Source organism: Crinia signifera, chromosome 6 (assembly GCF_055691185.1).
Source record: "Crinia signifera chromosome 6, ASM5569118v1, whole genome shotgun sequence".
In the NCBI taxonomy this organism is placed as follows: Eukaryota; Metazoa; Chordata; class Amphibia; order Anura; family Myobatrachidae; genus Crinia; species Crinia signifera.
The window spans coordinates 36,723,484-36,747,414 of record NC_139222.1 but is presented as its reverse complement, the minus strand read 5'-3'; the positions used below and the strand labels follow the sequence as shown (position 1 = coordinate 36,747,414).

The following is a 23,931-nucleotide window of genomic DNA, read 5'->3' as shown; positions in this document are numbered from 1 at the left end:
CTGCAATAAGGAGACCTCAGATCTTTTAGTCAGCGTCAGCCCAATACTAGTACTCACTTGTCACTTTCCTCCTCTAGTGTTGCCTCCTGCGGCATCGCATTCACACTAGCTGGCAGAGGGAGCACATTTACACTGACATTTAACCTGATTGGTTTAGATTCTCCTACGACTGTGATTGGTGGATGGTCAGCGCTATCCACCAATCAACACAGTTTTCACCCAGCAGTACAGCCACAGCGTGACCGCAGCCCTGATAGTCACTGACAGACAGCTAGCAGCCAGAGGCAACAAGAGAATGCTGGTCGCAGCCCCAAATGTCTAAAAGTATAGTGGCCTGGGGGGCAAGTGGCACCCTGCCCCCCGGCCCAGCCCGCCTCTGATTGAAATATTGCACTGTGTGTTGATTATTCTGTTCTTGTGTACGTATCAATCTGAAAAGCCACCAGAATACGTTTTTCAATATTTTGCAAACAGGTTGCTGATACTTGAAACAATGTTGCTTGGATGCTATGAAAGAATTACTTTGATACAATGTGTGCAGGGTCGGCGCTACCCGCTCAGCAGAGGATGCAAAGCAGGTAGGCGCCAGGCAGGAGAGGCGCCACTGTCCCTGCTGTGCATCCCCTGCTGTCTCTGTGGCTGCCGGTTGCTGCTGCGCCTGTCACACTGCAGGGCACGCAGCAGCGCCGGAGGCACAGAGCTCCCTCCAGGCAGGCTCCTAAACATCAGGTCACTGGTCAGCAGTACCCTGCTCGCCCGCTCCCCCGCTGCCTAACCCACCCGCTCCCTGCTGTGCCGGGTGCCCGGCTGCCCCGGCAGAAATTGTACTGTGTCCGCTGCTATTTCCAATTAAGAATCACCCTGGACCGCTAGCCAATAGGCGCTTGCTGGACTGCGAGCACCTATTGGCTAGCAGTCCAACGGGAGACTTAATTGAAAATAGCGGGGCACGCAGGGGCAGGGAGCCATGTGCTGTTGTTTTTTACCGCTCCCTTCCTGTCGCCGCCGCTGTTGCACGGACCCGGATGGCGAAGATGAGGAGGCGAATGACGCGCAGCAGAGTCCGGACGAGGGGTAAGTGGATGGAGCTATCCAGGGATATCCTTTCTATACCTGTGCTGCTGTGCATGTGTGAGCGGGACATGGGCTGGACATCTTTGTACAGGTGTGTGCAGAGAACACGGCTGGCCTTATACATGTACATCCACAGCTGACTCATACATCAGTAGCCTACTGTGTAGTCAAGTGAGTCAGCCTGGGGGGGCTTCTGATGTAACATGTGCAGAGGGTGGAGGTCCTGATTGCACAGTCAGTACATACATGTCACATGTGAAAGCATGAATATATGTATTCTGTGTGTAAGGAGATTGGGCACACTGTAAAGAGGAACCTGGCTGTCACTGTGCAAATCTCATTAATATCATCCTCTTCTGCAACATGACATTCTGTCTACTTCCTAATAGCATTCATTCACACATGCATGTAGTTGCAGGGTATCATGCGTGTGGATGATCCATTACAACTATGGTTGTCACATGAACTATGGAACAGGAACTATGGTTGTCACAGAATATGATCATTGCATCAAAGTGATCTAGTTCTCCCTTTCTAGAGAGCAGAAAACTGAGATTATTCTGTGAACTTTTATGCCCTATTCCTTACAGTTGGCGGCGCCGTCCTTAGTGGTGAGCACACACCTTCGTTGTGAAACCTCTTAAGGCCCATACACACTGGACGACTTTCAGCCCAAAGCCGCCCAGTGTGTATGCACCAGTGATGAGCTCTGGTGCAGCCTGCACCATCACCGGGAAAGCCACTCATCTGCTGGTTATACCAGCAGATGAGTGGCTTTGAGGACGGCCAGTGTGTATGGACCTTTAGTGTGTTATCAGTGAGTACCAGGGGCGGGCTGGGCCGGGGGGCAGAGTGCCATATGCCCCCCGGGCCGCTTACCCACCCACTGGCTGCGGGCCGTGCTGCGGCTGGATCAGCTTCTCCAGCCCTCCTGCACTGGCCGCGGCTTACAGAACACGGCCGCGGCTACAGGAAAATGGCCGCCGGCCCCCTGCACTGAGGACATGTTCTCAGTGCAGGAGGCCGGCGGCCATTTTCCTGTAGCCGCGGCCGTGTTCTGGAAGCCGCGGCCAGCGCAGGAGGGCTGGAGAAGCTGATCCAGCCGCAGCACGGCCCGCAGCTAGCGAGTGGGTAAGCGCTCTCCCCCCCCCCCCCCCTCCCTCACCCCAGCATATGTGTTTCTGTCACTGTGGGGGCATATCTGGCACTGTGTGGGGGCATATCTGGCACTGTGTGGGGGCATATCTGGCACTGTGTGGGGGCATATCTGGCACTGTGTGGGGGCATATCTGGCACTGTGTGGGGGCATATGTGTATCTGGCACTGTGGGGGGCATATCTGGCACTGTGGGGGCATATATGTATTTGGCACTGTGGGGGCATATGTGTATCTGGCACAGTGGGGCATATGTGTATTTGGCACTGTGGGGGCATATGTGTATCTGGCACTGTGGGGGCATATGTGTATTTGGCACTGTGGGGGCATATGTGTATTTGGCACTGTGGGGGCATATCTGGCACTGTGGGGGCATATGTGTATCTGGCACTGTGGGGGCATATGTGTATCTGGCACTGTGGGGACATATGTGTATCTGGCACTGTGGGGGCATATGTGTATTTGGCACTGTGGGGGCATATGTGTCTCTGGCACTGTGGGGGCATATGTGTCTCTGGCACTGTGGGGGCATATCTGGCACTGTGGGGGCATATGTGTCTTTGGCACTGTGGGGGAATATGTGTCTCTGGCACTGAGGGGGCATATGTGTCTCTGGCACTCTGGGGGCATATCTGGCACTGTGGAGGAATATGCGTATTTGGCACTGTGGCAGAATATCTGGCACTGTGGCGGCATTTGTGTCTGGCACTGTGGGGGCATATGTGTATTTGGTACTGTGGCGGAATATCTTGCACTGTGGGGGCATATCTGGCACTGTGGACATCACATTGTGCGGTGTAATGGGCATCATGGTATGGGGCGTAATGGACATTACGGTGTGGGGAGCATTGGGTAATTGCCATCACAGTATGGGGTGTAATGGGCATCAAGGTGTGCAGCATAATGTGTAATTAGCATCACAGTGTGCGGTGTATTGAGTAATTAGCATCGCAGTGTTGGGCGTAATGTGTAACTGGCATCATGGTGTTCAGCATAATGTGTAATTGGCATTACGGCATGTGGCTTTATGTGTAATGGGTATTACAAGGTTCGCTAAAATGTGCAATCTGCAGGTACACAATACAATCATGGTACAGGCAACGCCCCTTATGATAGGCCACGCCCCTAATTTTTCGGCGCGCCTACGGCGCGCAAAAGCATTCCTTCCGACGGTGACTTGGCTGATTATGGGCCAGTGCTCTGGACTTGCCCCCTAGGCTAAAAGTTGCCAGCCAGCCCCTGGTGAGTACACAGGGTGCTGGCTGCTTGGAGAGAGGCAAGCTCTGTCCTGCTTGCAGTTCAGGAATACAGGAAGTGGGAGCTTTACTTGGGGGAATATGGAAATCCAGACCACCTATTGCGTTTTTTTGTACTTTGCTTATTTATTGTGCCCTAGTGTAAACTATAATCAAACTTTAGATCAATAATTTCCATCTAGCTGAATACCTGTAGAATACGGATGTTGTGGCTTTTGGTCAGTTGGCCCTATAGATTGTAAGCTTGCAGCAGGGCCCTCCTACTTCCAAGTCTGTCTGTTGTTACCCAGTTTGTTTTATCATTGTCTACTATTGTGAAGCGCAACGGAATCTGCTGCACTATAAAGAAACTGTAAATACATATCCAGTCCTGTAAGTGGCAGCTTTCAAAACATGGCCGCGGCTACAGGAACATGGCTGCCGGCCTCCTGTATGAGGACATGTCCAGCCGCCTCCGCTCCAGGGGCCCGGCCATCTGTCTTACATTAATTTCCTCTTGATCCCTGGAAGCCAGTGATGGACATAGTGTGGGTGACATCATGATGCTGAAGCCATCCACCCGTGCGTCTAATGTGGGGGAAGAGCTGGCAGGCGGAGGACGTAGACTCGCAGGACAGATCAAGTGTGGCCTTATGTGTAATTGGCATTATGGCATGTGGCTTTATGTGTAATGGGTATTACAAAGTTCGCTAAAATGTGCAATGTGTATTACGGTGTGTCGTATAATGTTAGGCCCTTTTCGCCGTGCAAGAGCCCTGCCTACTACAAATGGCGGAAGGGGCGCGAAACACGCCCTTGCTCCGGGCACAGTGGCACCTAGCTACACCACTGGGCAGTGCTACTAATGTCGGCAGCTGGTGTGAGTGCGTGTATTGACAGCGATACTACTGTTGGCAACTGGTGTGAGCATGTGTATAGGAAGCGCTACTAATGTCGGCAACTGGTGTGAGCACGTGTGTATAGGCAGCACTACTAATGTTGGCAACTGGTGTGAGCACATGTATAGGCAGAGATTGTACTGTCGTCAACTGGTGTGGGCGTTATGTATAGGCATCGCTACTACTGTCGCCAACTGGTGTGGGCGTTATGTATAGGCGTCGCTACTACTGTCGGCAACTGGTGTGGACACGTGTATAGGCAGCACTACTAGTGTCTGCAACTGGTGTGGGTGTTATGTATAGGCATCGCTACTACTGTCGGCAACTAGTGTGGGCATTATGTATAGGCAGCGCTACTAATGTCGGCAACTGGTGTGGGCTTGTGTATAGGCAGTGCTTTTTCTGTTGGCAACTGGTGTGGGCATATTTGTATAGGCAGTGCTACTAATGTCGGCAACTGGTGTTGGCATATGGTTATGCAGCGCTACTAATCTCGGCAACTGGTGTGAGTATGTGTATAGGCAGCGCTACTAATGTCGGCAACTGGTGTGGGCACGTGTATAGGCAGCACTACAGCTGTCGGCAAGGTGTATAGGCAGCGCTACTGCTGTCGGCAACTGGTGTGGGCATATGGTTACACAGTGCTACTAATGTCGGCAACTGGTGTGAGCACTATGTATAAGCAGAGCAACTACTTTTGGCAACTGGTGTGGGCATTATGAATAAGCAATGCTACAAATGTGGGCATATGCAGGAGTACTTGGGCATTATGTGTAGCATAATGTGTGTCAATGTCATATGGGCATTATGGTGCATGGTATATTTTGTAAGGGGAATTATTGTGTGTGGCATAATGTGTAATGGTCATTATGGTGTGCTGCATATTGTGTAAGGGGCATCATGATGTGTGTCAGGTATAATTTGCGTTACTGTGTGGGGTATAATGTGTAATGGGCATTGAGGTGTGAAGCACCGTATGGGGAGTACGGTGTAATTGATATTTTTATGTGACCACGCCCCTTCCCCGTGAAGCCACGCTCCTACATTTTTGCACGGCAAAAACGAACTCTCCCTGTTTTTTAACTCATGGCACCAAAATGGCTATTTACAGCTGTGTAAGGTGAATAATATTGTGCTACTGTGTGGCGTAATATGGAGTAGGAGTACTATTGTGTGGCCATTCCCCTTCCTTGTGAGATCACACGTTTTTCTTTCCGTGTGCACTGTCCCTTTGCAAAGCTTGGGTGGGCGCAAATTTATAGTTTGCAGGAGGGCGCCGAACCCCCTAGCACCGGCCCTGAATGTGTGTGTAGTTATAAGAGCAGATCGCTGCTCACTACCACTCTGACCACTAATGTTGGTCTTGTTTGATAAGCTATTATCTGCTTTTATCAAAATGATGTCAGAACCATAGGCGAATCTAGGGGGTGGTCCGGGGGTGCACAGGACCACCCATTAGCTCATTTTGTAGCTAAGGGCTGGAGCTTTCCAACGAGTCCAGCCCCGTGTCTCTAGCCCCCTGGGAACCGGAGATACGACCAGGCAAAGTTGGTATATTTTCCCTATAGGATAACATGGGACCCGCTAATTCCGACCCCCACCCAGTTCAACGGCTGCCAGTTCCGCCTTCGGCATCACTGAAGCTCGAGGTTGATCTCAGTCGAACCCAAATTGCTGGGCCTTCAATCTGATACCAGGCTGGATCCATATGGGTTAATTGGTTCCAGGGATATTGAGGTTAAACCGTTTTGTTTTTTTCATTTCTTAAATGTAATTTCATGACTGTTTATGTTCTTTGAGGGCAGATTTCTCTGTAACCAAACAGTCCAGTTTCACGGGACCAAAATCATTCGAAGCCAACTCAAAAGTTCTTCAATATGATACTGGTCTCATGTAAATGGGTCAGTTAGTTCTGAAAAAGAAGGTTTTGGCTAAGTCCTGCGCTGCGAGTGGGTTGACCTTACTAATCCGTTAAAAGTATTCAAATATAGCACAGACTATTGCACCCCGTTAACTGCTGCTGTTCTGTGGGGGGTAGCTCGGTTCCCCAAGTTGATTACCAGAGAAAAAAAACAGAGTAGAACTGCGCAATGAAGGGGTATATACAGGTTGAGTATCCCGTATCCAAAATGCTCGGGACCAGGAGAATTTTGGATAACGGATTATTCCGTATTTCGGAATATTTTAATATTTCAATGATGTATTTTGAAGTATCTTGCATTTATGCTGTATAAACACATAATATACACACAAATATATTTTATTACCACATAAAATACACACAAACATATTTTAATTGTTCAAAAAACAAGGTTTCAAAACGTGAAACAAAATGTGTGTACTATCTCAGCACTGAATTTGAATGCCAAGCAATCATTGTCTTGCACATATATAGTGCCAGTTACATATCATGTCCCCAGTGATGCTGTTACATATGTCCCCAGTGAGTTTTTAGCAAAAAAAAAAATTTTTTTCACTTTCTGGAATGTCCGTATTTCGGAATAATTCGGATAACGGATATTCGGATACGGGATACTCGACCTGTAGTACATGCAATTTATTTATGTACCAATATAAAAAACATATAAAACATACACAGAAAATTAAGACACAATTTAAAAAAAAGGAAATTGGGGGGGTTATATAAAATATAGTTGCACAACCGGTCGTGTCAAATTAAGTTTAAAACCAAGTAGATTTTGCTTCTCTTTAGTTGGTCGCGGTCATATTAGCGTGGCGAGCGCTAAAATAACCTGTGAAGCTAAAACGGAGGGAATACAAAAGACGGACACTTCAATGACGGCCAAATGGAACGCAAAATGACGTGTTTCCGGTCCAGTGGAACGCACAGACCGGAAACAGAGCAACAAACAACGAAAAGCCGCCGCATAGCCAGAAACGGCCAGACGGCGCTAAGTCAGACCATCCTGAGGTATAAATATGAGACCTATTAAACAGGCATCTACTTGCTACTCTTCCTTTCTTTCCTTGAAAAAGCCGCTGAGACCGTTACCGGAGGCGGGGAAACGCGTTGGTTAACTACAATTCTTTCTGCACCACAGGGGATACCACACAGGCTTACCATAAGACCACCAGCCCAAAGGTGACTCCAGACATAGTTGGACCAAGAAAGTTAGTTCTGAAGATATAGCTGGTTGGTTAAAGGGGGGTAGGGAGAGGGAAGTGGTTGTCTCTCCCCCTCACACCAGAAAATGCAGGGACTAGGCTGGTGTATAAGGTGTCAGCCTGGGAATGTCCCTGCATGATCCTGGGACCATTTTCCTGGGTAAATCCCTGAATTTTCTGTTGTGAAAGGGGTATTATTTCAAACAGCCGTGACCTGCAGTGCTCTGAATACAGCCGGGCAGCCCCCTGCTCTCTGCCCAGCTGTCAATGACTGTCACCCCTGCAGCTTCCACTCCAATTCTTCTTCCCGCTTTCACCTCAGCCTCCCCCCCCCCCTTTAATCATGAGGTGCCGGCGCCCGGCGTGCTCCCCCGACATCACGCACAACAACAGCGCGCACAATATTTCAAATGTCCCCTCGGATAGAGGGGACACCAGGAGGGGAGTGTGAGCGTGCTCTGCGCTGCGCTCTGCTCCTCTCCCCATAGAAGCAGCTGCACCACTCTCCATCTCTCCCTGCAGCAGCAGCGAAGGCTCATATAAAAATTTACAGTAAGTGGCACTTTTGGGGGCATTGCTTAAGGGACGCTACAAGTAGCGGTATGTGGGGGAATCATGCATAATGTGTGGCTTAATGTGAAGGGGCATTATTGTGTGCAGCATAATGTGTAAGCGACATTATGTGTGCTGCATCATGTGTAAGGGACATTATGTGTGCAGCATCATGTGTAATGGGTACTATGGTGTGCGGCATCATGTGTAATGGGTACTATGGTGCCATCAAGCAAGAACCCCCTAGCAATGAGCACGTAGGTAAGGGGCATAACAGTTTGTTATATAGTATGTAATAGGCATCATGATGTGTGGCACAATGTGTAATGGGCATTATGGTGTGTGGCCTTATGTGTAAGTGGCATTACGGCGTGTGGCTTTATGTGTAATGGGTATTACAGAGTTTACTAAAATGTGTTATGGGCATTACTGTGTATGGTCTAAAGTGTAACACCACACCCCTTTTTGTGATGCCACGCCTCCTTCCCATGAGGCCACGCCCCTTTTGCCACGCGGCTACGCCGCGCTAAGGTCCCCCTACTGTTATGTCTAGATTTGGGACCACCCATTACCATAATTCTAGATTCGCCTATGGTCAGAACGTCTCTGTACAGCATGTAGTTCTACAATATTCTCATATAACATGGAGCCATTTCCATCAAGGGCGTAACTATCATAGGTGCAAGGGGTGCAACTGCTATGGGGCCCAGAGCTGAAGGGGGCCCATTTTTGCTGTGTAAGTAATGTTTTACATACATTTATCACCATCAGTTGCTAAATAGGGGGCCCTTACAAACTTTTGCTATGGGGCCCACGAATGTCTAGTTACGCCTCTGATTTCCATTATATTCAAAGTGCAATCCTGCAGATTGACGCATAGGCTTCTCAAATGTAGTAGTAAGATGTCAGATAATGGTTCTATTGATTGCACGTGTACACACATCATTAAATTAATTGCCACCTACGAATAGGATTGTACAAATATAAGGTCACTCCATCAGAGTAACTATAATCATTGCCAAACAGACACTGCTGTTAGATATATCGCGTATGGGTACAGTTGGAGATGATGGAATAGCTGTGCTAATAATTGCACCCTTTTATTGCAGGGTACACATTGGCCAATAAATTACTCCCCACATGTGCTGGAGGCGAGTTCCCTATGTCCAGCGTTATACAATTTATTACTGTGATTTTAGCGCATGAGTCACTGAGCGCACTTATTGCAGTATCTTAATGTAAACCAGCTGTACCAGATATTATGTGGTTATCAATTAGAGGATATATAATCCAAATAATTGACTCTTCATACAGTGGGAGTCGTATTAGTGCAAATCACCTAAGTTGGCATATCGGCGTCTTAGATATCCTAGTGTGTTGCCAGATAGTGGTGCTAGTAATTGCACCTAATTTGTATACACACTATCTAATTTGTTTCCACCTATTCGGTAAATGTGTCCGATTATAAGGTCACTCAGAATAACTGTATCAGAGTAACTGTGTTCATTTACCAATCAAACACTGCTAATGAACATTTTGCGCAAAATTAGGCTTCTAACACAGAAGTGGAGTTGTTGACAATAGCGACTAATCCAATTTTGTCTATCATTGTTTACAATACAATAATTGGTCAAATCTGGTTGGTTGGCACCACGGTGTAGCATGTTTATGCCATACTTGCCTACTTTTGAAAACTAGTTTCAGGAAGCTTATAGTTGGTAATAGAATTTAGCACACTGCCCTATTGAGGGGGCATGTCATGATCCACCCAAAGGGCATGTCTAGTTCCATATAAGGAAAGATTGTGAAAAAGAGACTGTGAACGTGGCACCTAGAAGCGTGGCTGTGTACTGCTATATCTGAGGGGAATCTTGTAAAACTACTTAAATCCAAATACAGATGAGACCCAAAGCAGTTAGTAAGAGCTACTATACTTGGTAATGTGCTGGGAAATGGTGCTGATGATTCAATGTAAATGTATCTGTCTCTCATTCCTTTTTTTCCCCAAAAATGTAACGGTGTAATGTGGGCTAGGTGACATGAGGGAGATTGCTAGACTAATGAGGGAGAGAGGGAGATTGCTGTTATTTCAGGGAGTCTCCTGCAGTATGCAGGAGGGGAGGTAACTATGATGCAACAGTGTAATGTAGGCTAGGTGACATGAGGGAGATTGCTAGACTAATGAGGGAGAGAGGGAGATTGCTGCTATGTCAGGGAGTCTCCTGCAGCATGCAGGAGGGTAGGCAACTATGGTTTATGCTGATTCAAATGAAGTAATTTCTGAGTTTTAGCAGACAAATCCAGATCTACTCTGGGTGATCTACATATCAATGTGGGGTCAGACCATTTTCTCCCAGCTTTTATTTATATACCTCAAAACATGTAACAGTGTAATGCTCTATAAAATGCATTTCTCACACAGAACGTATAAAATGTCCATACATGAATTGTAAATAATAATATATAGTAAATAAGTCCCTAACAAACTGCCACTTGCCTTATCCAGCAGGTAAGTCCCAAAGATCCCTGTGTAGTCCTATAAATGTTATTTCTTCACTAATTTAGAAGTATCTGAAGGCCCCCTAGTGGAAGATTGTATACATAGCATGCATGACTCCCCAGTGAAATGCTTTGGATATAATCAGAATCGGCTTTATTGGCCAGGTATACTTGCGTATACTAGGAATTTGATTTGGATTGCTGTGCAACAGCCATTTAGGTAACAGTTAAAACAGTGCCAGTACAGATATACATAACACATACCTCCCAACTGTCCCGTTTTTCGCGGGACCGTCCCGTTTTTTTTGGGACAGTCCCACCGGCAGTGTCCCATGGTGGTGGGGGGGCTAGTTGGGAGTCCCCCAGCCTGAAGTGAATAGACATTGTGCGCATGCGCACAGCTTCTATTCAGCGTCACAGAGGGTTAAAACAGGGTGTATCCTAATGGAGGCTGATTTGCATATACCGCGCCCTCCTTCGCGTAGACCACGCCCCCTTTCGGGGGCAAAGTAACCAATCAGCTCCTAACTTTCATTTATCTAGCACAGTCTTTGAAATGACAGAAGCTGATTGGCTGCTATGGGCAATGGCACATTTCCCCTATAGTATGTTAATGTAAAAGGTCATTAAATATGTCTTGATATGAACAATAGGCTCATTCATCCATCCGTGGGTCTATAAATAATTTTAATTGGTCTATAAAGCTATTGCATGAAAACTGCAGCAACAGAGAGGCTTCTCGGCCTTTTGGCTAAGATCAAGTGTAGTATCTGTTCTTATCAGTTGGGTCTGGACCGCCCCCCTGGCAGAGAATAGAGAAAGGTTGGACTAAACCACCTTGCTACTGAGCTGAGGACCTGGTATACCTCATGTTCTGGGCGGGTGCAAAGTCTCACTGAGTATCTTCATCCTGCCGTAGGGGGGGGAACACACTCTCCTACTGGTAGGGAGGGGAGAAGCATCGGGCCTAGTAGATGGGGCTCTTGTTCGGGGGTCTATAGCCTCCGAGGGAGAGTCACTCGAAAAGCCTGGTCTAGTATCCAATCCCAGGAAGACGGGAAAAGCTGGGACCGAGTAGATTGCTCACTGTCCGGGGGGTACAATGGACCTCGGCCAGGGAGAAAGCAAAAAGCCCAGCCCAGTACTCAATCCCTGGGAGAGGTGAAATGTCGGGACTGAGTAGGTGTTTTCTTCTCCTTCGGTTGGTCTATTCGGCCGCTGTGGGGGAGACTCATCGAAAAGCCCGGTGGAGTATCCATTCCCATGCCGGGGGGCCGGAAAGGGCCTGCTGGTGAGGCGGAGAAACACTTGGTCGGACGCTGACTGGCTGGCTGCTTGGAGTCCGAGGCTGCACTGTGCCCCCGGGGAAACTCGGGGGTGCCGAACATGCACGGGTGATCCCAAAATCACCATGCACTAGTAAGCACTAGCACTGCGCACTTTCCCTCTAGGTATGCGCTTTACGTCCTTACCTCGTCCTTTTGGATGGGGTAGGACAATTTTTCACACCCCCACCCTGGCCTTCTGGCTAGGGTCCTTTATTATTTATTTCTCTTCCCCCTCTCACGTTTGTCACTTTTCACGTTCCTTGTTTTTTGTAGTTTTGTCACGTTTTTTTGGGTAGTGTGGTCGACCCTTTCGGGCCTTCCATTTCCCCAATGTGCCGAAGCTCTCGCCTTTTGGGGAGAGCTTCGTGCCCCCCGAGGACGACCCCGAGCCGCAAGGCGGAGGGAAGTCTACAGAGGGTCTCTCCAAACCTTCGGGTGCGGTGGACCCACCGTCCTAACCCTTCCGGGGGTTGAGGAATGAGGGTCTCTCTAAGCTTCGGCGAAGAGGACCCACCGTTCCCTATTTTCCCCTCTTCGGCCTTATGGTTGAGAGGGGTTAGGGGAAAAACGGGGCCCTGTCTCCTAGGAGACGGACCCATTCGATCGCACGGCCTCCTTTGCACGTGTTTAGGCACAGCACTGGTGGTGGGGAGCACACCTCGGGCTCCTGAGTTTTTTTCAAACTCATCTGTTCTTATCAGTGGGTATGGACTGGCCTCTGGCAGAGAATAGAGAAAGGCTGGACTGAGTAGCTGCTCTGATGGGCGGAGGGTGTGGGACCCCTCTTTTTTGCCTGGAAGTGGTGAAAAGTCTGGCTGAGTACCTTCACCTCTGCCTTTGGTAGGAGGTGTTGTTTCCGTAAACCCACTGGTAAGAGGGGGGGAGAAACACTGGGCCTAGTAGTTTGACTCTCTTGACGGGGTTCGTAGCCCCCGAAGGATGAGACAGCAAAAGGCTCAGTCTAGTATCCATTCCCAAGGAGCGGAGAAAGGCTGGGACTGAGTAGATGGCTCCTGTTCCAGAGGTTCGTAGCCTCTGATGGGGAGACCGCGAAAGGCCCAGCTTAGTACCTTAACCTTGGGATCGGAGAAACACTGAGACTGAGTAGATTGCTCTTCCGAGGGGGTCACAGCCCCTAAGGGAGTCAGTCGAAAAGCCCAGTGGAGTACCCATTCCCATGCCAGGGGTTGGAAAATGCCCTACGATGGGAACAGAGAAACCTTGGTCGGACGCTGATCGGTCGGCTGCCTGGAGTCCGAGGCTGCACTGTGCCCCCGGGGAAACTCGGGGGTGCCGAACATGCACGGGTGATCCCAAAATCACCATGCACTAGTAAGCACTAGCACTGCGCACTTCCCCTCTAGGTATGCGCTTCACGTCCTTACCTCGTCCTTTTGGATGAGGTAGGACAATTTTTCACACCCCCACCCCGGCCCTCTGGCTGAGGTATCTTTATTATTTATTTCTCTTCCCCTCTCACGTTTGTCACTTTTCACGTTCCTTGTTTTTTTGTAGTTTGTCACGTTTTTTGGGTAGTGTGGTCGACCCTTTCGGGCCTTCCATTTCCCCAATGTGCCGAAGCTCTCGCCTTTTGGGGAGAGCTTCGTGCCCCCCGAGAACGACCCCGAGCCGCAAGGCGGAGGGAAGTCTACCGAGGGTCTCTCCAAACCTTCGGGTGCGGTGGACCCACCGTCCTAACCCTTCCGGGGGTTGAGGAATGAGGGTCTCTCTAAGCTTCGGCGAAGAGGACCCACCGTTCCCTATTTTCCCCTCTTCGGCCTTATGGTTGAGAGGGGCTAGGGGAAAAACGGGGCCCGGTCTCCTTCGGGAGATGGCCCACTTCGATCGCATGGCCCCCTTTGCACGTGTTTAGGCACAGCACTGGTGGTAGGGAGCACACCTCGGGCTCCTGAGTTTCTTCAAACTAAAAAAAACAAAAAAAACAGAGAGGCTTTAATATCAACTTTATACACGTATCATTATCATGTTATTGTCAACAGCGGCATTGTATGACCTTATTGCAAAACCCACATATTGCCTAAAAAAGGTAAAATGAAACCATGATATTATATTACAGCTGGCATTAACCCTTTGAGCACCAAGTGATTTTTTTTATTTGAATTGATATAACACATGTGAGCGACGCTGGCAGCATTTCTAGTGGATATCTTGAACGTCTCTCGCAGAGACGTTGGCACTCAGGTGCTTAAGACAGTGATGGGGAACCTTTGGCCCTCCATCTGTTGTTAAACTACACATCCCAGCATGCCCTGCAACAGTTTTAGTATGGCCAAATAGCAAGACTGTAGCAAGGCATGCTGGGATGTGCAGTCCAACAACAGTTGGCGGGCTGAAGGTTCCCCATCCCTGGCTTAAGATAACCTGTAACGAACACATTTTTTGATAGGAGTATGCTCTTACATGGTCTCCTTCTACTATGCCGTGACCCCGGCGGGATGACATCACTGCACCTGGGTGACCCCACTGTGTTTAGTTCCGGGAGGTGCGGCCTAATTCCTCTGTAAGGGTATGGGTCATAGGGTAGACTGCATTAAAGTCGACCACTCAAGGTCGAAAGGGCGTAGGTCAACACCTGAAATAGATCGACATGGCTAAGGTTGGCCTGGGTCGGAAGGTCGACACAGTCATTAGGTTCACAATGGGAACTTCCTATTGTTGACCTAATGCTTGTGTCGACCTAAGCCATGTCAACCTATTTCAGGTGACGACCTAAGCCCTGCCGATCTTCAGTATTCCACCTAATGTATGTCGACCTTAATAGGGTCGACATAATGACCATATCCCCCGCTGTAGTACCTACAAAAGCCGCTGTTATCTCCAGCGCTGTTCTGTTGGGTGACTGTTAGTGCTGATACCGCTGCTCCATAATGGGGTGTGGCTTAAAAGACTGATAATAAATGGATTGAGGCCATACGGTCAACATGCCTTATGTCAACAGGAACAGAAGATCTACACAGAATTGGTCGACGCAAGTTTTTTTGTGTCATTTTGTATGGTTAAGCCAAATTAGTGGAAAAAGTTACACTTGCCATTTTTTGGGGAAAATGTGTGTCGACCTATTGAACCCTCCATAATAAACCTGAAAGCATAGTTGCCTACCATTCTGCATTCTGCAGGAGACTCCCTGACATAGCAGCAATCTCCCTCTCTCCCTCATTAGTCTAGTAATCTCCCTCATGTCACCTAGCCCACATTACACTATTACATCATAGTTACCTCCCCTCCTGCATTCTGCAGGAGACTCCCTGAAATAGCAGCAATCTCCCTCTCTCCCTCATTAGTCTAGTAATCTCCCTTATGTCTCCTAGCCCACATTACACTGTTACATCATAGTTACCTCCCCTCCTGCATTCTGCAGGAGACTCCCTGAAATAGCAGCAATATCCCTCTCTCCCTCATTAATCTAGTAATCTCCCTCATGTCTCCTAGCCCACATTACACTGTTACATCATAGTTACCTACCCTCCTGCATTCTGCAGGAGACTCCATGACATAGTAGCAATCTCCCTCTCTCCCTCATTAGTCTAGCAATCTCCTTCATGTCACCTAGCCCACATTACACTGTTACATCATAGTTACCTGCCCTCCTGCATTCTGCAGGAGACTCCCTGACATAGCAGCAATCTCCCTCTCTCCCTTATTAGAGTAGCAATCTCCCTCATGTCACCTTGCCCACTTAACACCGTTACATCATAGTTGCCTACCCTCCTTTTTCTCTATGCTGCCTAATTGCCCCCCCCCCCCCTCCTACCCTCCCCCCATTAGGCAGAGATAGGGCCAGTGGTAGGGTTTTTGGAATCCCCCCTGCAAACTAGAATGCTTTTCTGTGAGAATTACTGTGCAGGGCCAATGTGGAGGTTAAAATATTCCACCTCACTATTAGAGGTGGTGGAACTCGGTTCCACCCCGTTCCCCCTCACTTTAACCCCGGAATGTAGCAGTAAACACCCACGCTTCTAGGTGCCACGTTCACAATCTCTTTTCACAATCTCTCCATATATGGAACTAGACACGCCCTTTGGGTGGAGCATGACATGCCCCCTCAATGGGGCGCTGTGCAAAATTCTATTACCAAATATAATCTCCCTGAAACTAGTTTTCAAAAGTAGGCAAGTATGCCTGTAAGCCTGGCAAAGGATTACTGTGAGGCCTAAACTGCATTTCACATTCTGCTGCTGCCTATTGTAAACCTACTAGGTTCCCAGAATTCCTGTCACCAAATACAGTTAAAGCACTAATAAATGAGTTCATTTTTAAAACTGGAGTTTCACTATCTCCTATATATTTGGCTACATCTGTCACTCAAAGTGGGTGTCTGTGTCTATAACGCTCTGTTCCTGGACTTTCCTCTTAATGTGTGATTGCCTTCATCTGTGCTGAACACCTTTCTGAGAAATTAACCTGTTTAAAACAGGTGATGGCAATCATACATTAAGGGGAAGTCTAGAAACAGAGCATTGTGTCCCTCCTGGAGAGGGTCATGTTGGGAGGTATGTGATAGAGAACCAGCCCAGTGAGCCCACAGACAGTGCCAGACACCCACTGACTTCCCATGTTGCCCAGCACTGCTACTCCACAGCCACCAGGTGAGCGCCCCCCCTCCCGCGATTTGCGGCAAAACCTCCCCCCCCCCACGCGCCCCCCCCCCCCTCCCGCGATTCGCGGCAAAAACACCCGCTCCCCCGCAACCCCCCCTACCGCGATTCGCTGCAAAAAGAACCCCCCCCACGACCCCTCCTGCAATTCGCGGCATAACCACCACCCCGCGACCCCCCCCTCCCGTGAATCGCGGCAAACCCTCCCCCGTGACACACACACCCCCCCCCCCCGATTCGCGGAAAAAACACCCCCCCCCGCGACCTCCCTCCCGCGATTCGCGGCAAAAAGAACCTCCCCGCGACCCCCCCTTGCACGATTGGCGGCACCCCCCCTGCGACTCCCCTCCCGCGATTCGCGGCACCCCCCCCCCCGCAATTCGCAGCAGCCCCAGGATTAAATGGCACATGCAAAACACTGACATGGCTATGGTCGACAATGAAAAAGGTTGATATGAGTTTTTGAAGATTTATTTTTAATTTTTTAATTTTTTCATATTCATTGTCATGTGTCGACATGGACACCAATGAAGTGGCACACTTATGTCAACATTTACATGTGTTGACCTTTCTGTGTTGATTTTTTCTTGTGGCGATTCGCGTCACACCCCCTCGCAACCCCCCCTCCCGCGATTCGCGGCACCCCCCGTGACCCCCCACCTCCCGCAATTCGCGGCAACCCCCCACCGGAACCCCTGTGAACCCCGCCCTCCCGCGATTCGCGGCACCCACCCCCGCGACCCCCCCTCCCGCAATTCGCTGCACCCCCCCGTGATTCGCGGCAGCTCCAGAATAAAATTGCACATGGAAAACACTGACATGGCTATGGTCGACAATGAAAAAGGTTGACATGAGTTTTTGAAGTTTTTTTGTCATTTTTTGAATATTTTCATATTCATTCTCATGTGTCGACATGGACACCAATGAAGTGCCACACTTATGTCAACATTTACATGTGTTGACCTTTCTGTGTTGATTTTTTTCTTGTGGCGATTCGCGTCACACCCCCCGCAACCCCCCCTCCGGCGATTCGCGGCACCCCGGCATCCCCCCGCGACCCCCCCCCCTCCCGCAATTCGCGGCAACCCCCCACCGGAACCCCCATGAACCCCGCTCTCCCGCGATTCGCGGCACCAACCCCCCGCAACCCCCCCCTCCCGCAAATCGCGGCACCCCCCGCGATTCGCGGCAGCCCCAGGATTAAATGGCACATGCAAAACACTGGCACGGCTATGGTCGACAATGAAAAAGGTTGACATGAGTTTTTGAAGATTTATTTCATTTTTTGAATGTTTTCATATTCATTGTCATGTGTCAACATGGACACCGATGAAGTGGCACACTTATGTCAACATTTACATGTGTTGACCTTTCTGTGTTGATTTTTTCTTGTGGCGATTCGCGTCACACCCCCCCCGCAACCCCCCCTCCCGCGATTCGCGGCACCCCCCGTGACCCCCCACCTCCCGCAATTCGCGGCAACCCCCCACCGGAACCCCTGTGAACCCCGCCCTCTCGCGATTCGCGGCACCCAACCCCGCGACCCCCCCTTCCCGCAATTCGCGGCACCCCCCGTGATTCGCGGCAGCTCCAGAATTAAATTGCACATGGAAAACACTGACATGGCTATGGTCGACAATGAAAAAGGTTGACATGAGTTTTTGAAGTTTTTTTTTTTCATTTTTTGAATATTTTCATATTCATTCTCATGTGTCGACATGGACACCAATGAAGTGCCACACTTATGTCAACATTTACATGTGTTGACCTTTCTGTGTTGATTTTTTCTTGTGGCGATTTGCGTCACACCCCCCCACAACCCCCACTCCCGCGATTCACGGCACACACACACACACACCGCCCCCGCGATTCTCGGCACCCCACCCCGTGACCCCCCCTCCCGTGATTCACGGCACACCCCCGCTACCCCCCCTCCCATGATTCGCCGCAACCCCCGCCCCGTAACCCCCCCTCCCGCGATTCGCGGCACCCACCCCCGCGACCCCCCCTCCCGCAATTCGCGGCACCCCCCCCTCGCGATTCGCGGCAGCTCCAGAATTAAATTGCACATGGAAAACACTGACATGGCTATGGTCGACAATGAAAAAGGTTGACATGAGTTTTTGAAGTTTTTTTTTTCATTTTTTGAATGTTTTCATATTCATTCTCATGTGTCGACATGGACACCAATGAAGTGCCACACTTATGTCAACATGTACATGTGTTGACCTTTCTGTGTTGATTTTTTTCTTGTGGCGATTCGCGTCACACCCCCCCCACCCGCAACCCCCACTCCCGCGATTCACGGCACACACACACCCCCCGCGATTCTCGGCACACCCCCCGTGACCCCCCCTACCATGATTCGCCGCAACCCCCGCCCCCGTAACCCCCCTCCCGCGATTTGCGGCAACCCACCCCGCGACCCCCCTCCCACGATTCTCTGCAATCCCTCCCCTCCCGCGATTCGCAGCATCCACCCCCCCACAACCCCCCCTCCTGCAATTCGCGGCACCCCCCGCGACCCCCCCTCCTGCAATTCGCGGCACCCTCCGCGACCCCCCCTCCCGCGATTCGCGGACACCTAAGTTGCAATACAGGGCATCTTTCATACAATTCTAACCATATTTCTCATATACAAATGTTCACAAATTAAGGGGGCGCAGCCCCTTACGACGGTGTGAAGAGCGCCCGTAGGGCGCGATGAATCACCTAGTTGGGAAATAATGGGTTAAACTACAGCATTTAAGAAAATATTTGACAACATCGCCTTTGACAACTGAATCGTCTTTGTGTGATTTTTACAAGGCAGTTTACCTCTTGTCTGTGGATTGTTTATGGGAAAGTAACTGAAGTGCCCTAGAAAGCAGTAAGAACCGGTTCATAGTAGTGTTATACGGTGTAGTTGGGATTACAGCAAAACTAGGATATGCCTGCAGTAAAGGGGCGAGAGATAAAAATGCTTCAACAGGATTTGGGTAATGTTGAAATATGTCCCCCACTCAAACCTAAATGGGGGAATTCAATTACCCTTTATTAGCCTCAGGTGTGAAAAAGGGTGGTAGCCGCGAATTTTCACGCCCAGGGCTATTCAATTAGAAGACCTTTTTCTTGCCTGGTAAATCATCTGTTGACGGGTGCTAACACATTTATCGGTGGAAGCTCTGGCTTAAAAAAAAAAAATCACTGTAACTTCAGCCTTTGGGCTGCCTCCGGGGCTAATTGAATAGCCCCAGGGGATTCACTAACCGGCATCGACTCACAAATACATACGCAATTCCCCAACCATCTAAAGGTTTTGCCGTCCGTGCAATTGTGAGAAGGTCTGACCCTTCCACTAAGGAAACGGTCACTCCCAAACACCGGCTTCAGGTCAGTCAAAGGCTCCCATTTACCAATGATCGCATTTACAATGCGATCTGGGTGGAATATTGCCGCCAGGATCGCATTGTAAAATGCGATCATTTCACCCGAATGTATTACCGGCCAGGGGGCTGGGACAGGGCTCCGAAAAGAACCCGTCCCTGCGATGCCCGGAGCCGGAGGCGCATGCGCGGTTACGCGCTGCAACCCCCCCCCCCTTGCGACCACGCTGACCGCACTGCCGCTCGGTCAGTGCGATGTGTAGCCATAGGCTACAATGGGCTATTGCCATATCAAAATGTCGATAGCCCAGGGGTGCGAAGCCGGGATGCCCGATGTTGATACATCGGGGAGCTTCGCATCCCCCATAGAAGTTGTAACTTTAAAAAAGATATTGGGTATAAATCAATTATTTAAAACTATATTAAAAAAAACCTATTCTTAGAAAACATATCATACCCAGAGGATTCCATATATCCAAATACCTGCACATGCGTTCCACACTGCTGCGAGGGAGTCCAAGGTCAGACGTGCTCCAGGTCTGACCCCTTACTCTGACGCAATGTGCCCGGGACTGTGCATCGGATTGGATGTCAAATCGAATTCGGTACTTGTTTCCTAGAATGGCGCCCACTATTGCTTAGTGGGCTATTCTGCGTAGGGAAATCGCATCACACGGGTCATTTTAGTGCCATACGATGTGCAATGCGATTTTTTCATGTAATTTATTCACTGCTATGTGTGCCCCAGGGCATCGCATCGCACCTCCCGCAAAATCGCATGGGATCGCATGCAATTTTATAGGGTGTGTGATGCCATGACATTAGGTATACAATAATATGATTGTATGTCCTTAAAAATAGGTTTTATGCACCCCCCCCACTATCAACGCGTCCTCCAACTTTTTTCATACCACCACTAACCACGTCGGCGTGGAGTTGATCTTATATAGTGTGGCGAGCGCAGCGAACCACCGAGCCCGAAGTGTGGCGAGCGCAGCGAGCCCCGCGAGGGGACGTGGAATACATGTAAAGTAATCCGCGCCCGCTCGCCACACTATATAAAATCAACTCCACGCCGACGTGGATAATGGGGGGTATAAAAAAGTCGGAGGACGCGTCTTGCCGCCGCTCGCCACGCTTTGGGGTGGCGTTGATAGTGTGTGTGTGTGTGTGGGGGGGTTTGCGTAAAACCTATTTTTAAGGACATACAATTATATTATTGTATACCTAATGTTATGGCATCGCACACCCAATAAAATTGCATTCGATCGCATGCGATTTTGCGGGAGGTGCGATGCAATGCCCTGGGGCACACAGTGAATACATTACATGAAAAAATTGCATTGCGTCGCATCGCATCGCATTGCATGCCACTATAATGGCCCATGCGATGCAATGCGATTTCCCTACGGTGCCATACGTAGAAAATCTGGGCGCCGTTTTAGGAAACAAGTACCGGTACTCTTTACCTAGCACGGCGCCCACGATTTTGATCGTGGCATCGCAGGTAAAAAAATCGCGGGCATCGCGGCCATTGAATGCACTAAAAATCGGGTGCGACGCGATGCCCACGATTTCCCATAGGGAACAATGTTAAATGTCTCAATTGACCCGATTTTCATGTTCAATGCCTCAATTGACCCGATTTTTCCAAAGGAAACAATGTTAAATGGCCCACAGAGGCCAAATAGGCACCCTGAAGTGTGAAATGGCCCCCACAATTGTTAACGCCACCCCACGATCATCGTCAACCCGAAGCGTGGCGAGCGGCAGCGGTACGTGTCCTACGACCTTTTCATACCCCCACTATCCACGTCGGCGTGGAGTTGAGAACAGAATAGTGTGGCGAGCGCAGCAAGCCACCGAGCCCGAAGCGTGGCGAGCGCAGCGAGCCCCACGAGGGGACGCGGATACCTTCACCGGTAAACGCGTCCCTTCGCGGGCTTCACAGGTATCCGCGTCCCCTCGCCACACTATTCTATTCTCAACTCCACGTCGACGTGGATAGTGGGGGTATGAAAAGGTCGTAGGACGCGTACCGCCGCCCCTCGCGGGCTCGCTGCGCTCGCCACGCTTCGGGTTCACGTTGATCGTGGGGTGGCGTTAACAATTGTGGGGGCCATTTCACACTTCAGGGTGCCTATTTGGCCTCTGTGGGCCATTTAACATTGTTTCCTATGGAAAAATCGGGTCAATTGAGGCATTGAACAGGAAAATCGGGTCAATTGAGACATTTAACATTGTTCCCTATGGGAAATCGCGGGCATCGCGTCGGTCGCGTCGCACCCGATTTTTTAGTGCATTCAATGCCCGCGATGGCCGCCGTGATAAGTAAAGAGTACCGTACCTAGAATTCATATCATTTGCACATGTGTAATGTGGTCACCTGGGTATGGGACTGATGGCGGGACCATCGCAGCATCCATCTAATGTTTATCACTCGATGGCTGCAAACATCGGAATGGTAAAACCTATGCCATTACAACAAAAACTTTGATGGTTGCAAACCGTCATGTTCCAATGTCCTTCCTTACTTCAAGGGGATCATAAAGAAGTTAGAGTTGTCCCTGGATAATTGATATTTTTTAACCATCGATGATCTGATGTCAATGGTAACCAGTTTTGGGAGGCCACTGACGATGAAAAACATTGGTAGAGTCCCAATGGCATAGCTCCTTTCATTTGGGAGTAGAGAAAAGGGACAATGGGCTTCGCTTCAGGCCTTATCGCTGGGCTACGAATCTTCGGAGCCCAATGATCACGGAAACGCCGCCCGGTACACGCATATTTCCACCCTTGTGCACGGCTATGAAATCATTTGCCGCCATACACGAGGGGAAAACCATTCTGAATCACTATGTTCGCAGCTGCGAGTAAGCATTACAATGGTCATGGGGAGAAGGAAGCCGCTGAGGTCAGTGGTTCTCCTTCCCAATAGCCGGGGAACACCTGTGTTTTCTGGGGCACTCCCAGAAAACGCTGGGTTAGCACATCCCAAACGGTCGCAGGGTGGTCGTACGATAATCGTCAGTGCTGCAAATTCGTGGTCCCTTCGTGCAGGTTTAAATTCGGGGCAATTGTTCATAAGCCAAAGGTGCATGCAAATGGAAGAGGTGCAATTGCCAGATGCAAGGGCAGGACAGCATCCCCAAAAGCAGTATTGCTCCTCCAAAATCAAGATGGTTGGGAGTTTTGCAGTTGCTAATGCTTGCTGTGGCCTGCACTTCCATGATGAATCCATTGATGACTCAATCATTGATGCTTTTAAACCATCTGCATTCCACAGCAAAAATACCTTATGGAACGTGCCCACTAATTTGGGACAGAGGACTGGCCATTTTCATATTTTACAAAGTGGTGAGGTGTCTGGCCACAGGATATAAAAGGACAATACTAACACATGCAAACACTCCTGGATTTGCATTTAATGTTATCATATCACCTTTAAAATTTAGTCTTTGAAAAGTCCCCTCTTAGTAAATATACCCCCCAAGAGATAGAGAATAAGGACACAGTTACTTTACTTCAGGGTTGCCTACTTTTGAAAAATCATTTCAGGGAGAAAATTAAAAGGTATGGGGCGGGCCTTGCATTTCTAGGGGCGGACCTTGCGTCGCTGGGGGGGCATGAGTCATCAGGGGGCGGGTCATGTGTCATCAGGGGGCGGGCCATGGCTCAGACAAAGGTTACATAACTCTTATATAATTGGTAGTAAGCCTTCTGTGCAGCAAAACTAAATATTTTATTATAGTTAATCCTTGGGGGAATACTGAGAATCCGACAACACAAAAAAAAAAAATACAATGGGCATAATTACTTTTTTTTTAGTAAACGCATAACTAAAACATATTCCAGGTGAGCATATTAGCTCAGGAGATGGGCACTTTGGTGTTTTTCTACTATCACATTGTGGGATTAGAGGACCAAGCAAGTGTCAGTAAGGCCCCTCAGTCCATTCACATTGCACACTTGTACCCCGAGATTTACTGAATCAGAAGTTGGACGCATATTACAGTATATCAGCGCAGAAGTTTCCCCCACTAGGGACAATAGAACAGCAGCCAGTGGTGTCAGAGGCTGGG

The 23,931-nt window shown here is 49.3% G+C and overlaps 1 pseudogene; it reads left to right on the top strand.

Moving 5' to 3' along the window:
* Positions 1 to 11,271: 11,271 nt before the first annotated feature.
* On the top strand, positions 11,272 to 11,448 carry LOC146012781 (U2 spliceosomal RNA; annotated as a pseudogene).
* Positions 11,449 to 23,931: the final 12,483 nt, after the last annotated feature.